Raw genomic sequence first — 12,348 nt, 5'->3', positions numbered from 1 at the left:
GTCTACCATGCCTGTCTGTCAGAGGTCATCAGAGCAGGTGGAATGTGGTAGGTCTGGAGCATAGGCCTATGCCTGAAGGCCCTGCACTGAGCTGATTTGTTCTAGGTCTAGTTGGACGTAGGGTAACGGTAGCAGCAGACTCGGTGGGGGGGTTCGGAAGGAGTGATGAAATGTCAGACACATGAAGGACCATTTGAAAAGCTGAAGTGGGAGCGGAGTAGAGCTCTATGCTGGTAGGTGGTGTGTGGTTGCATATTTACGGATCTTCTCCATGTTGGATTTTTGAAGCTGATAAGAACATTTTCCAACCACAAACATGACATTCTTTATAATGTTGTTGGGTTGTTTTTTTTTTTTTAATTTCTGCTTGAAATGCTCTGTAGTTCCACTGCTAGAAAGATCTGAGTGCATAAGCCATCAATGCCACCATCATACTGGGGAAAGGGATTGGGACTTTTGTACTCATGCATTTTCTCCGTCTGTCCCAGTGACATCACAGTCTATCTAATGTACCTGGGGTAGTGGAGGATTAAGTGACTTGCCCAAGGTCACAAGGAGCAGTGCAGGGTTTGAACCCACAACCTCAGGGTGCTGAGGCTGTAGCTCTATTCACTACTCTCCTACTACAACCTCAAAACAAAATTAGCAGATTTGACAGACATTAGGAAAGCAAGAAAAATTGAGAATTTGGTATGTAAGATCTTATGAGACCAATGTAGAAGAATTACAGTCGTAGTAAGAGCATAGAACATCATTTCATATCTACTTAATTGTCATTATTCTGCTCCTTTCATGAGACAGATAACCATATGTGCCAATCTGTAGATATACAGTATACCCCTGACTGCCCCCCTGAAGTAGTGGCCAAAAAGGGAGAGGGTGTAGCCATTGGAGAAGCAGCTTTCTGTTTCATCTTTGGGTTGAAAAAATAGGAACATGTCACTATCGTCAACTGTACTGATTGCCAGTAGAAGCTAGAATATTTTTCAAATTTGCTTGCATTTGTTACAAATTGCTATCTGGATTATCTCCATCTTACCTTTTTCCTCATTCTGAATTGTATAGTCTGATTAAGTCTATTCGGCGCTCTGGTTTATTTATTTTTCCTAATCCCACAAATTGTCGTTATAAAATCAAGCAGGGCCTCTTCTCCCTCGAACAGAGGAAATTGAGAGGGGACGTGATTGAAACATTCAAGGTACTGAAGGGAATAGACTTGGTAGATAAGGACAGGTTGTTCACCCTCTCCAAGGTAGGGAGAACGAGAGTGCACTCTCTAAAGTTGAAAGAAGATAGATTCCGTACAAACGTAAGGAAGTTCTTCTTCACCCAGAGAGTGGTGGAAAACTGGAACTCTCTTCCGGAGTCTATTGTAGGGGAAAACACCCTCCAGGGACTAAAGACAAAGTAGATAAAGACAGGTTGTTCACCCTCTCCAAGGTAGAGAGAACGAGAGGGCACTCTCTAAAGTTGAAAGAAGATAGATTCCGTACAAACGTAAGGAAGTTCTTCTTCACCCAGAGAGTGGTAGAAAACTGGAACGGCTCTTCCGGAGTCTGTCATAGGGGAAAACACCCTCCAGAGATTCAAGACAAAGTTAGATAAGTTCCTGCTGAACCGGAACGTACGCAGGTAGGGCTAGTCTCAGTTAGGGCAGAGGTCTTTGACCAGAGGGCCGCTGCGTGAGTTGACTGCTGGGCACGATGGACCACTGGTCTGACCCAGCAGCGGCAGTTCTTATGTTCTTAGGTAAAGTTCAAGTCTGGTTAGATGATATGATTCGACAAACTGCATCTTATTGCAGTTTCAGGAAATTAGTTAAGACCTATTTGTTCAAAAGTTTGGCACCTGATCGATGATTATATCATAGTATTCATACTATAGTTTTATAAAATGTTTCGTCACTGAATTGTTCAGTCGTCTTACTTTGTGAACAGCCTAGAACTCTTTGGGTGTTGGCGGTATAGAAAAATAAAGATATCATTATTTCATTATGACAAGAATTACAGTAGTCTACGCTTTTCTAGTCACCCTTAAACAGGTTCAAAATGACTTAGGCTCCCTTTTTATGAAGCCGCATTAGGCTTTTTTTTTTTTTTTTTAAATGCCAGGCTATGTCTGGGCATTGGCATTGAATTTCTGGATTTGAGGAGCCAACTAACACATAACCGGTTAATGCCATGTTCAGCATTTAACTGGCTATGAATTACCACATAAATTTATTTCTTGGGATTTCTTAACCGCCTTTATGAAGTGATTCACCCAAGGGGATATACAGCAGCTTTTCATAATCACGTACTCTAAGTATAGAAACATTATTTTTTCAAGATGGCATCGGGATAGGTTGAGTGTTGTGTTGCCTCCTGCCCTCTTTTTGTCTTTTTGGTTTGGGGTTTTTTCCTTTCTTTAATTAGATTATTGCTGTTTTGTTATTTTGGTTTTATTTTGTCCGGTTCTTCTGGTCTGTACTGATAAAGATTTACTTAATTAGCTAATCCTTCCTGACCATTAACAGCGGAATCCTCCAACTGCCTACCTGTTGCCGGTTTGTGTTTGGTACCCTTCCAGTGTGGCTGGGTGTTCGTGGTCCTGCCTGCCATTTTGTTCCTGCGCCGAGGTCTCTCTGGTTTGGTGTGGCGGTGTGCTTTGCACCATAGTTGTTGGGGGAGTTTTGTGCAGTTGGCCGCGATCGATGACATGGCCCGTGTTCAACGGTCAAGTTGGCCCTCCTGCCTACCTTCTGGTGCTGGAACAGAGTTGCCTTGACCGTCATGGTGTCCCTGGAGGATTGTAGCTGATGGTGTGCAGTGTGTTGGAGGGCTCTTGGTGGCTTTTTGTCATCAATGGGAGGGACGGCCCATGAGGACATCGGGCGTGTGCTACAGAGGAGGTCGTAGTCAATCTGTCTTGGAGCCAGCCAACTTGTCTGGAGGGCCCTGCGACGATCTGTGGTGCTGTTGCTGGCTGCCTGATAGGCCTGATTTGAACTGACCCGGACACAGTTTTCTACCATATTGGACTGCTACTATGGGTTTTTCAGATTGGACTGTATTTTATGTTAGTTATCAAGATTTCTTTTCTTTGGTTTATTTTTGTTATTTTCTTTGTTATTGGACTGATACTATATATTGTATGTTACAGGGAAGTTTTAGGCACCTAATGACTAATGGCTCTAGGGATTCAAGACAAAGTTAGACAAGTTCCTGCTGAACAAGGACGTACGCTGATAAGGACAGTCTCAGCCAGGGCACTGGTCTCTGACCAGAGGGCAGCAGCGTGAGCGGACTTCTGGGCATGATGGACCGCTGATCTGACCCAGTAGCGGCAGTTCTTATGTTACCCATTCTGGGCTCATGGGGAGGACGGGCTATAAAAATATGATGGCGGCTAAAGGCCAAATGGCCCATCCAGTCTGCCCATCCGCAGCATCCACTATCTCCTCCTCTTCCTATTGGCTAAGGCTAACATTTGCATCTCCTCTTCCTATTGGCTAAGGCTCTTTACACCTGCATTGTGATGTTATAGAAACATGATGGCAGATAAAGGCCAAATGGCCCATCCAGAGCATCCACTATCTCCTCCTCTTCCTATTGGCTAAGGCTCTTAACATTTGCATCTCCTCTTCCTATTGGCTAAGGCTCTTTACACCTGCATTGTGATGTCATAGAGCTTATGGTTAGAGAAACATAGTACATTAAAGAACCAGCAGGAGTTTGTTTACAGCTCAGATAAGCGTTGCCAGAGAGACTTTTCCCTGATGCTATAGGGATGTAATTCTATCCCACAAAATGCAGGCCGCGTTGGATGTTTAAAAGTAATAAGCAACGGTCCTGGTTTCTAAAGAAGCATAAGCTAAGTACTTTAAGTTCTAAGAGTTTAAAATGAACTGAAGGAGTTTACAGCACAAATGCACTTTTTTGACGTAGCACTTTGAAGCACCAATGCACTTTTCTAGTTAAGGAAAAAAAAAATATTTTTCTGTTGGTTTTGAGTTTCGAAATGAACTGTAACGTAAGTATTAAGTATCAATAAATTGTGAGGTTTTTTTTAGGATCAAATATTTAAAACAACAGATTTAGCATAAATTAATATAAATCAATTTAGATGCTTTTTAATATAGATTAATTGGAGATTTAAGAATGTTGAATTAAACAGTCAAAGTATTTCTTCAATCATTAGAATTAATGTAGGGGGGATGGGTTCAAGCAGTGATGGAAGCAGGAGCAAGAGAAAAGAACTGTCTTTCTCTTTGAGAAAACCCTGAATGGATGTAACTCCACAATCCGTGGCTTGTTCCCGTTTACATAATAAGAGAGAATAACTCACCTGCAGTGTCATTTTGGCCTATATCGGTGGTTTCTTATGTTTTATTTAATTTATAGAAACATAATAATAATAATAATTTATTTCTTATATACCGCTATACCGTGAGGTTCGAAGCGGTTTAATAGTAACATGATGACAGATAAAGGCCAAATGGTCCATCCATTCTGCCCATCCGCAGTAATCATTATCTCTTTCTCTCTCCCAGGCTTTCTTGAAATCAGACACAGTCTCTGTCTCCACCACCTCTACCGCTAGACTGTTCCACGCATCCACCACCCTTTCTGTAAAAAAGTATTTCCTTAGATTACTCCGGAGCCTATCACCTCTTAACATCATCCTATGCCCTCTCATTCCAGAGCTTCCTTTCAAATGATAAAGACTCGACTCATGCTCATTTATATTCCGTATTATGTTGTGATTTGACTCCACTCTGACATCAAAGCTTCCTCTTCCCTTTTTCTTCAAGCTTTTCTCATCCTCAAGATTACAGTTTGGAAGGCGCACTTGTCTGGCTGTTCCTGTGTAATGAATTCCACAATCCAGCAGCCTAACTATCAATGGGATGCTGGTGAAAAAGTTGTCTGCATAGATAATAATAATAATAATAACTTTATTCTTGTATACCGCAATACCATGGAAGTTCAATGCGGTTAACAATAGAAGAGACTGTACATTTACAGCGATGATACATATTACAGTGTTGTTACATTTACAGAGATGTTACATAAATAGCAATAATAAAAAGGCATATACTAAAGAAGAGACAGTACGTATATAGCGATGTTACATGTTATAGCGGTGGTAAATGGAGGCAATGAAAAGGCAGGGCAATTAGGTAAAACAGAAATTGAGAAAGAGAGGCCATAGTGGCTTGGGAGGGGGGCGTAGTCTGTGCGAGAGGGGCCTGCTATTTCAAGGTGCTCAGACAAGTAGATTGGGGAAGATCCTGTTAGAGTTTCGAAACAGAGGCAGGCGAACTTAAAGATGATCCTTGCCTCTACTGGAAGCCAATGGAGTTTGGTGTAGTAGGGGCTAACATGGTCGTATTTTTTGAGATCATAGATGAGGCGGACGGCCGCATTTTGGACTGTTCTAAGACGTTTGATGGTATTTTTATAGGATCCCAGGTAAATAATGTTGCAGTAGTCTAATATGCTTAATACCAGAGATTGAACGAGTAGACGGAAGGCTTGGTGGTCGAAGTAGCGTTTGATGGTGCGCAGTTTCCAGAGGGTACAGAAACATTTTTTCACCTGGGCACTGGTATGGTCATCGAAGGTTAGGGTGCGGTCCAGGATGACTCCAAGGATTTTTATGGTGGGTAAGATAGGGTAATCTAGCCCATTCAATCTGAGGGAAGTGTTTGTTAATTTGTGGTTGGGACTCGCTAGGAAGATTTTGTTTTTTTCAGAGTTCAATTTTAATTTGAGTTTTGAGGTCCACAGTTCTAACTTGGTGAGGATAGATGCGATGAGTTTTTCCGTTTCTAGAGTGAGTGAGGTAATGGGAACAATGATGGTGATGTCATCTGCGTATATGAACGATTTTAGGTTAGAGTTTGCTAGGCTTCGTGCCAGAGGGGTCAAGTAAATATTGAATAGGGAGGGGGATAGGGGAGAGCCTTGTGGGACTCCACAAGGGTTACGCCAGTGGTGGGAGAAGGCTCCATTAGTGTGGACCTGGTAGGTACGGTTTGTTAGGAAGCCTGTGAACCAATCTATTACCTGTCCGGAGATGCCGATGGAGTCAAGGCAGTTGAGCATAATGTCGTGGTCGACCAGGTCGAAGGCACTACTCAGGTCGAATTGAAGTATCAGGGCGCTTTTACCCAGAGAGAACAGGTGGAGGAGGTAATTTGTCAGGGCAGCTAGGACGGTTTCGGTGCTATGATTTGGGCGGAAACCGGACTGGGAGTCATGAAGAATATTGAACTTGTCGAGGTAATTCGTAAGGTTGTTGTTGACAAGACCTTCCATGAGTTTTTGGAAGAGTGGTATGTTGGCGATGGGTCTGTAGTTGGTGATGGAAGAGATTGGCTCCTTGGGTTGTTTAGGGATTGGGGAAATGAGGATGTGGCCAAGTTCGGACGGGAAGTATCCCGTGGACAGGCATAGAGATACCCAATTGAAGAGTTCTGCTTTGAATGATGGGGGGGCGCATTTCATGATGGTGGGAGGACAAGTATCTAATAGGCAGTTGGAATTGGCGTATTTAGAATAAAGTTCGAGGAATAGATTCCAGTCAGGATTTACAAAGGAGGTCCAGGACATGTCGGCTATTGAACCTTCAGTATCTGCTGCGCGTAGGTTGAGTGGGGGATCGGGGCTGTGAGCTGAAAGAGACAGTTTTAGAGTGTGGATTTTGTTCGCGAAGTGGTCGGCTAGAGTGATTGCGGAGGGAGGGAGGTCGGAGGTGGAGCGTTTGTAGTTGTGACTATGTGGAAGTGTGGAAGCAAGTTTCATCACAACATCCCCTGATAGTCCAAATTCAGATCTTGCCCGTATTCCATTCACACTGCCTTGGTACACATCAAAATCACAAAGTATACCAGAGATTCCAGTCCTTGCCCACAGCTTGAACCCCCATGGGTTTGGCTTGCCACGCATGTACTGTTTGATGCTGCTGAATTTCCCCCTGAAAGGGATCATCATTTCATCAACAGAGTTATGTTCTTCAGGGACCACTTTTAGGCATTTCTCTCTGAAAGCATCAAGCCATGGTCTGAGTTTCCAGAGTTTGTCACTTTTTTGTTCCATCTCAGACACGGTTAGATTGTTCACAAAATGTAATGATGTCAACAGAGACTGGAATCTGTTTCGTGACATTACATCAGCGACAGGACTGTATCTTGTGTCTGCTTCCCAGTACATACGGACTCCAGGCATTTGGACAAGACCCATCTTCAGATACATGCCAATCATCTGCTCTATTTCCTTTGTGTTTGTGTTTATAGATGATCCTTTCTTCTGAAAACTGTACTGATTTGTGTTATCTGCCAGAGCGTTGATCATATCTTCTGTCACAAACTTCTGAAAGTACTCCAGTGGTGTGCAGAGGGAATGGACATCATTACTCCAAAGCAGGCAACAGGGTTGTATGACTTCATGGCCAGATAAACAGACCTATTTACACATTCAACCATCCAATGGTGTTGCAGAACTGAACAATAGGTTCTATTACATTACATTACATTACATTACATTAGTGATTTCTATTCCGCTTGTGCCTTGCGGTTCTAAGCGGATTACATTAGAATATGGCTGGTCATTTCCAGGCGATGACAATACAATTATTTGTATAACTTTACAAACTTTGCATACCTAACTTTACATAACTTTTCGTACATAACTTTACATAACTTTACGTGGTGTTACTTTGTGTTACTTTACATTATCCTTACCGTGCTTGCATAACTTGCATTAAGTTTACATAATTTATCTTACATTAAGTTTACATAATTTATCTTACATAATTTATCTTACATAACTTTACAAGACTTTACGTAGAGTTATTTTATGTTATTTTACCTTATTATTCCAATACATTGCATAACTTACATTACATGATATTACAAGGCATAACCTTATGTTATATTACAACGCATAACCTTATGTTACATTACATAACATTACAAAGCATAATCTTATGTTACCAAAAAGATCGTCTGTTCCTAGGTTTTTATATCTGATTTTTCGGTATTTGGGGAAACTGTGTTTCTAGATATGAATTGGCTTTTCGCCCATTGCTACTAGATTAGATGTTGCCTATGGGGACGAGATTGCAGTTGGTTGTGAGTTGCAGGAGGTTATGAAGGGAGAGAAGATGATGTTAGATTATAATATTGGAATATGTTTTTTGAATAGTATGGTTTTTATATCTTTTCGAAACGCTTTGTAGTCCGTAGTTGTGGTCAGCAGCTTGGATATGATGGGGTCAATTTTCGCGGCCTGTGTAGCAAGTAGGTTGTCATATAGCTTTTTGCGTTTTGTGCCTTTGAGTGAGGGGTAGGTGAATGGGGTCTGGGTTCTCCTTACTCTAGTTGAGAGGTTTCGGGTTAGGCGGCTGTTTAGGTAGAGAGGTGCTGTTCCGTTTAGTGCTTTGAATAATAGACAGTATAGTTTGAATTGAGTTCTTGCTTGTATCGGTAGCCAGTGTGAGTCGAGATAGGCATTAGAGATGTGATCGTATTTTCCTAGCGAGTAGATAAGTCTGAGAGCTGTGTTCTGTACTGTCTGTAATTGTTTGGTCATGTAAGCGGGGCAGGGTAGATAAAGGCTGTTGCAGTAGTCTACAAGTCCTAGTACAAGTGATTGGACTAAGATCCTGTATTGTATTTTGTCAAAGAATTTAGTAATGTACATGAAGTTTTAAAAAGAAAAAAATGGGGGAGGGTTTATTTTGTAGCCTTAAATGTGATGTTGTAATATTACAACACTGGTTCTCAGGGGGTTAAATGTCTCCATCATTTCTTCCCTCTCCTCCAAAGTATACAGATTGAGATCTTTAAGTCTGGCTCCATATACCTTAAGACAAAGGCTACTGATCATTTTAGTAGCCTTCTTCTGGACCAGCGCATGCACTGCTTTCAATCAAGTTTCAAGTTTTATTTTAATTTGATGAGTCGCTTAATTTAATGCATATTCATTGAGGAAATCCTGAAAACCCGTCTGGATTGCGGCCCTCCAGGAGGGATTTGGAGACCCCTGTTCTGGACTGACTCCATCCTGTTTATATCTTTTCCTATCTGTCTGGGCGGGCTCACAATGTTACTACGATACCTGAGGCAACAGAAGTTTAAGTTACAGGGAATGGCACTGGGATCAAACCCACAACCTCAGGGTGCTGAGATAGCAGCTCTAAACGTTAGACTACTCCACGCCAAGATCGGACTAACTGTTATGCGGTCCTAGGTACACAGTTAAGTGCTCAGTATCGGCACTTAATCAGTCGTCTGCCAACTCCAACCCTAGAATGCCCCTAAAATAGTGACCAGTTAGCCCCACAGACGGCCAGCAGCTGTTTTTGACCCCCATATGAAGAACACTGCACTTTCCGTGAAATAAGAATTCTCTGAGCCAATTCAAGACACCAGCCTTAGCGGCCTCACTCGGTCTTGACAACAATAGAGAGTGATTTACTGTGTTAAAGGCTGACGATCTATCAAACTGCATCAAAATCATTGGATTTGCTTGGCTCACTGCCTTTTTCACTTCAGAAACAATTGCTGTTAAAAGAGCTCGGGACGAAAATGAGGCTTAAAAACTCACCGCCTAGATGGGAGAAAGTAATCGTATTTTTCTAAATAATTTGGAAAGTTGCTGAGCAAGCAATGTGGCTGTAACGGGGCTGCCTTACTGGGTTAATTTGACTTGACAAAGCTTTATGCTCGGAGCCAAACTTAAAAAGCGGACCGGGCTCATTAAAAGACCCTCCTGTGTTCTCAAGACGTACGCGGGGAAACCAAAGACAGGGGGTGACAGAAAAGAAGACGGATGAAAACTGAAAGAGAATAAGCAGGATATCCAATTTGCCAAAGTCCTATAGCAGCGTCCCGCAAACTTTTTGGCGCTGGGGCCGCGGCCGCAAGGCACCTGGAAGTGCGCGGACATCGACGTCATCATGTGGACATCCCTTTGCCAGTGGGCAAGAGGAGGAGAGTTGACAGTCTACAGAACGTGCCTCTCCTCCTTGTCAGCGTCTCGCGGCACAGTTTGCGATGCACCGTCCTATAGAGTCAAAACACTTTTAGGTGCCATCGACTTGATCAGCATCATGAAGTTTTCATGGTAAATGCAGAAGTAGATTGCTGGACCTTTCTTCGCATCGAAGGCGATCCTCCACCTCCAACACTGCCCATCTGCTGCTGCCCAGATGGGTGGTACATCGTTAGTCTGACATCTCTGTTGAAACCTGTCCACCTCGGGAAGCTCTGCTGGTAGGGAAACTACCAACGGCGTAGCTTTCAGCTTCTCAGATGCCCACAATCCCCAGAGGCATGAAAATCCCTTAGCCTGTGATACGTGGCCTGTAGGTATCCCAAATGTCTTTCATGGCTGTTGCTACACTCACTTAACCCCTTCTTACCTACACTTCAATCGTCTTTTACTCACTTCCAAGTACATTCATCCCACAAGTCTTTAACCCTCTCGTGCTCTATTCAAATCCAGACTAAAAGCCCAGCTTCTTTTTACTTTTAGTTTACCTTTGAAGTTGCCTCCGCTGAGGCAGACCAGAGGTCCATCTTGCCCAGCGGTCCGCTCCCGCGGCGGCCCATCAGGCCTATTGCAGTGGTCCCTGCCTATTTCTATAACTTACCTCTTACTCCTATCCCTCTAACCTACCTCTACTCCTATCTGTACCCCTCAATCCCTTTGTCCTCTAGGAACCTATCCAAACCTTCTTTGAAGCCCTGTAATGTGTTTCTGCCTATCACAGCCTCCGGAAGCGCGTTCCATGTATCCACCACCCTCTGGGTGAAAAAGAACTTCCTAGCGTTTGTTCTAAACTTGACCCCTTTCAATTTTTCCGAGTGCCCCCTTGTACTTGTGGTTCCCCATAATTTGAAAAATTTGTCCCTGTCTACTTTTTCTATGCCCTTCAGGATCTTGAAGGTTTCTATCATGTCTCCCCTAAGTCTCCGCTTTTCCAGGGAGAAAAGCCCTAGCTTTTTCAATCTGTCAGTATATGGGAGGTTTTCCATACCCTTTATCAGTTTAGTTGCTCTTCTCTGGACTCCCTCAAGTACCGCCATGTCCTTCTTGAGGTACGGTGACCAGAACTGGACACAGTATTCCAGATGCGGGCGCACCATTGCACGATACAGTGGCAGGATGACTTCCTTCGTCCTGGTCGTGATACTCTTCTTAATGATACCCAACATTTTGTTTGCTTTCCTTGAGGCTGTGGCGCACTGCGCCAACGCCTTCAATGTTGTGTCTACCATCACTCCCAGGTCTCTTTCAAGGTTGCTCACCCCTAGCGCTGATCCCCCCATTTTGTAAGTGAACATCGGGTTCTTTTTCCCATAATAATCCCATAATAATCCCGTATCCTTTCCCATAATAAGTGAATAGATTGCAGAGCAGAATATAAAGACATGCAGTGTCATCAGAAACAGACAGAGCAGTGGAGGATATCGTGTGGAACAAGCAATGGAAGTCCAAACAAGTCTTTAAAGGAAAAAAAAGAGATAATAACATGACATTCCAAAAGCCCAGCTTGACCAAATCTCAGCACTATGCCGCCACCAGAAAATATTTTTCACAAAAATGTAGAAAAAACCCGCAAAATGATCAATTGTTCAACAACAACAACAAAAAATTTAAAATTTTTTAACTACATAATATACATTACACCAAAATGTCAGCTCATAGAAAACGGTCCAGCACCAAAAATGAGAAGTTACACTTCTATTTAAAATATGAGGACATGCAGTGTTCCCCCAGTCATTCGCAGTTCACGGTCCCGGACATTCGCGGTATTCTCTGACCGGGACTTCCTGTGCTAAAGTCGGGCTTCACCAATCAGGAGCTGCGTGTCAAAGCAGCTCCTGATTGGTGAAGCCTGATTTTAGAGCAGGAAGAGGTGGTCGGAGCAAACCACGAGTGATTTCCTTCACTCGCCGGCGCTCCAGCTGCTCTCTCCTGCCTCCCCAGGCGAAAAACCATATTAGCGGTTTTTCGATATTCGCAGGGGTTCCTGGAACAGAACCCCGGTGAATATCGGGGGAGTATTGTACTGTATTTATCATAGAAGGCTTAAAAGGGACCTAAAGCAGCTGTGTGAAGCCTAGTTTATGACTGTCTCTCTCATTTAAAGCTATGCTCTGTTCTTTTATAGTTAATATCAGTATACGTAACGTGACCATTTATTTTTTTCATCAAAAGGGGACATCTATTAATTGTCAGTCCCGCCCCCAATCCCGCCCTAGCCCCGCTCCCCAATCCCTCCCCCAATTTCTTCCATTCATTTTTCTTGTACATATATCTTCATATTAATTCATCATAGTAACCTTAAAATTAA

The 12,348-nt window shown here is 43.0% G+C and overlaps 1 protein-coding gene across 12 annotated transcripts in view; it reads right to left on the bottom strand.

Moving 5' to 3' along the window:
- The window catches only part of DMD (dystrophin), a 2,510,493-nt gene that overhangs the window by 715,612 nt on the left and 1,782,533 nt on the right, over positions 1 to 12,348 (bottom strand). The window lies entirely within an intron of this gene.

Source organism: Geotrypetes seraphini, chromosome 6 (assembly GCF_902459505.1).
Source record: "Geotrypetes seraphini chromosome 6, aGeoSer1.1, whole genome shotgun sequence".
Classification (NCBI taxonomy): Eukaryota; Metazoa; Chordata; class Amphibia; order Gymnophiona; family Dermophiidae; genus Geotrypetes; species Geotrypetes seraphini.
This window is presented reverse-complemented; position numbering and strand designations above follow the sequence as displayed.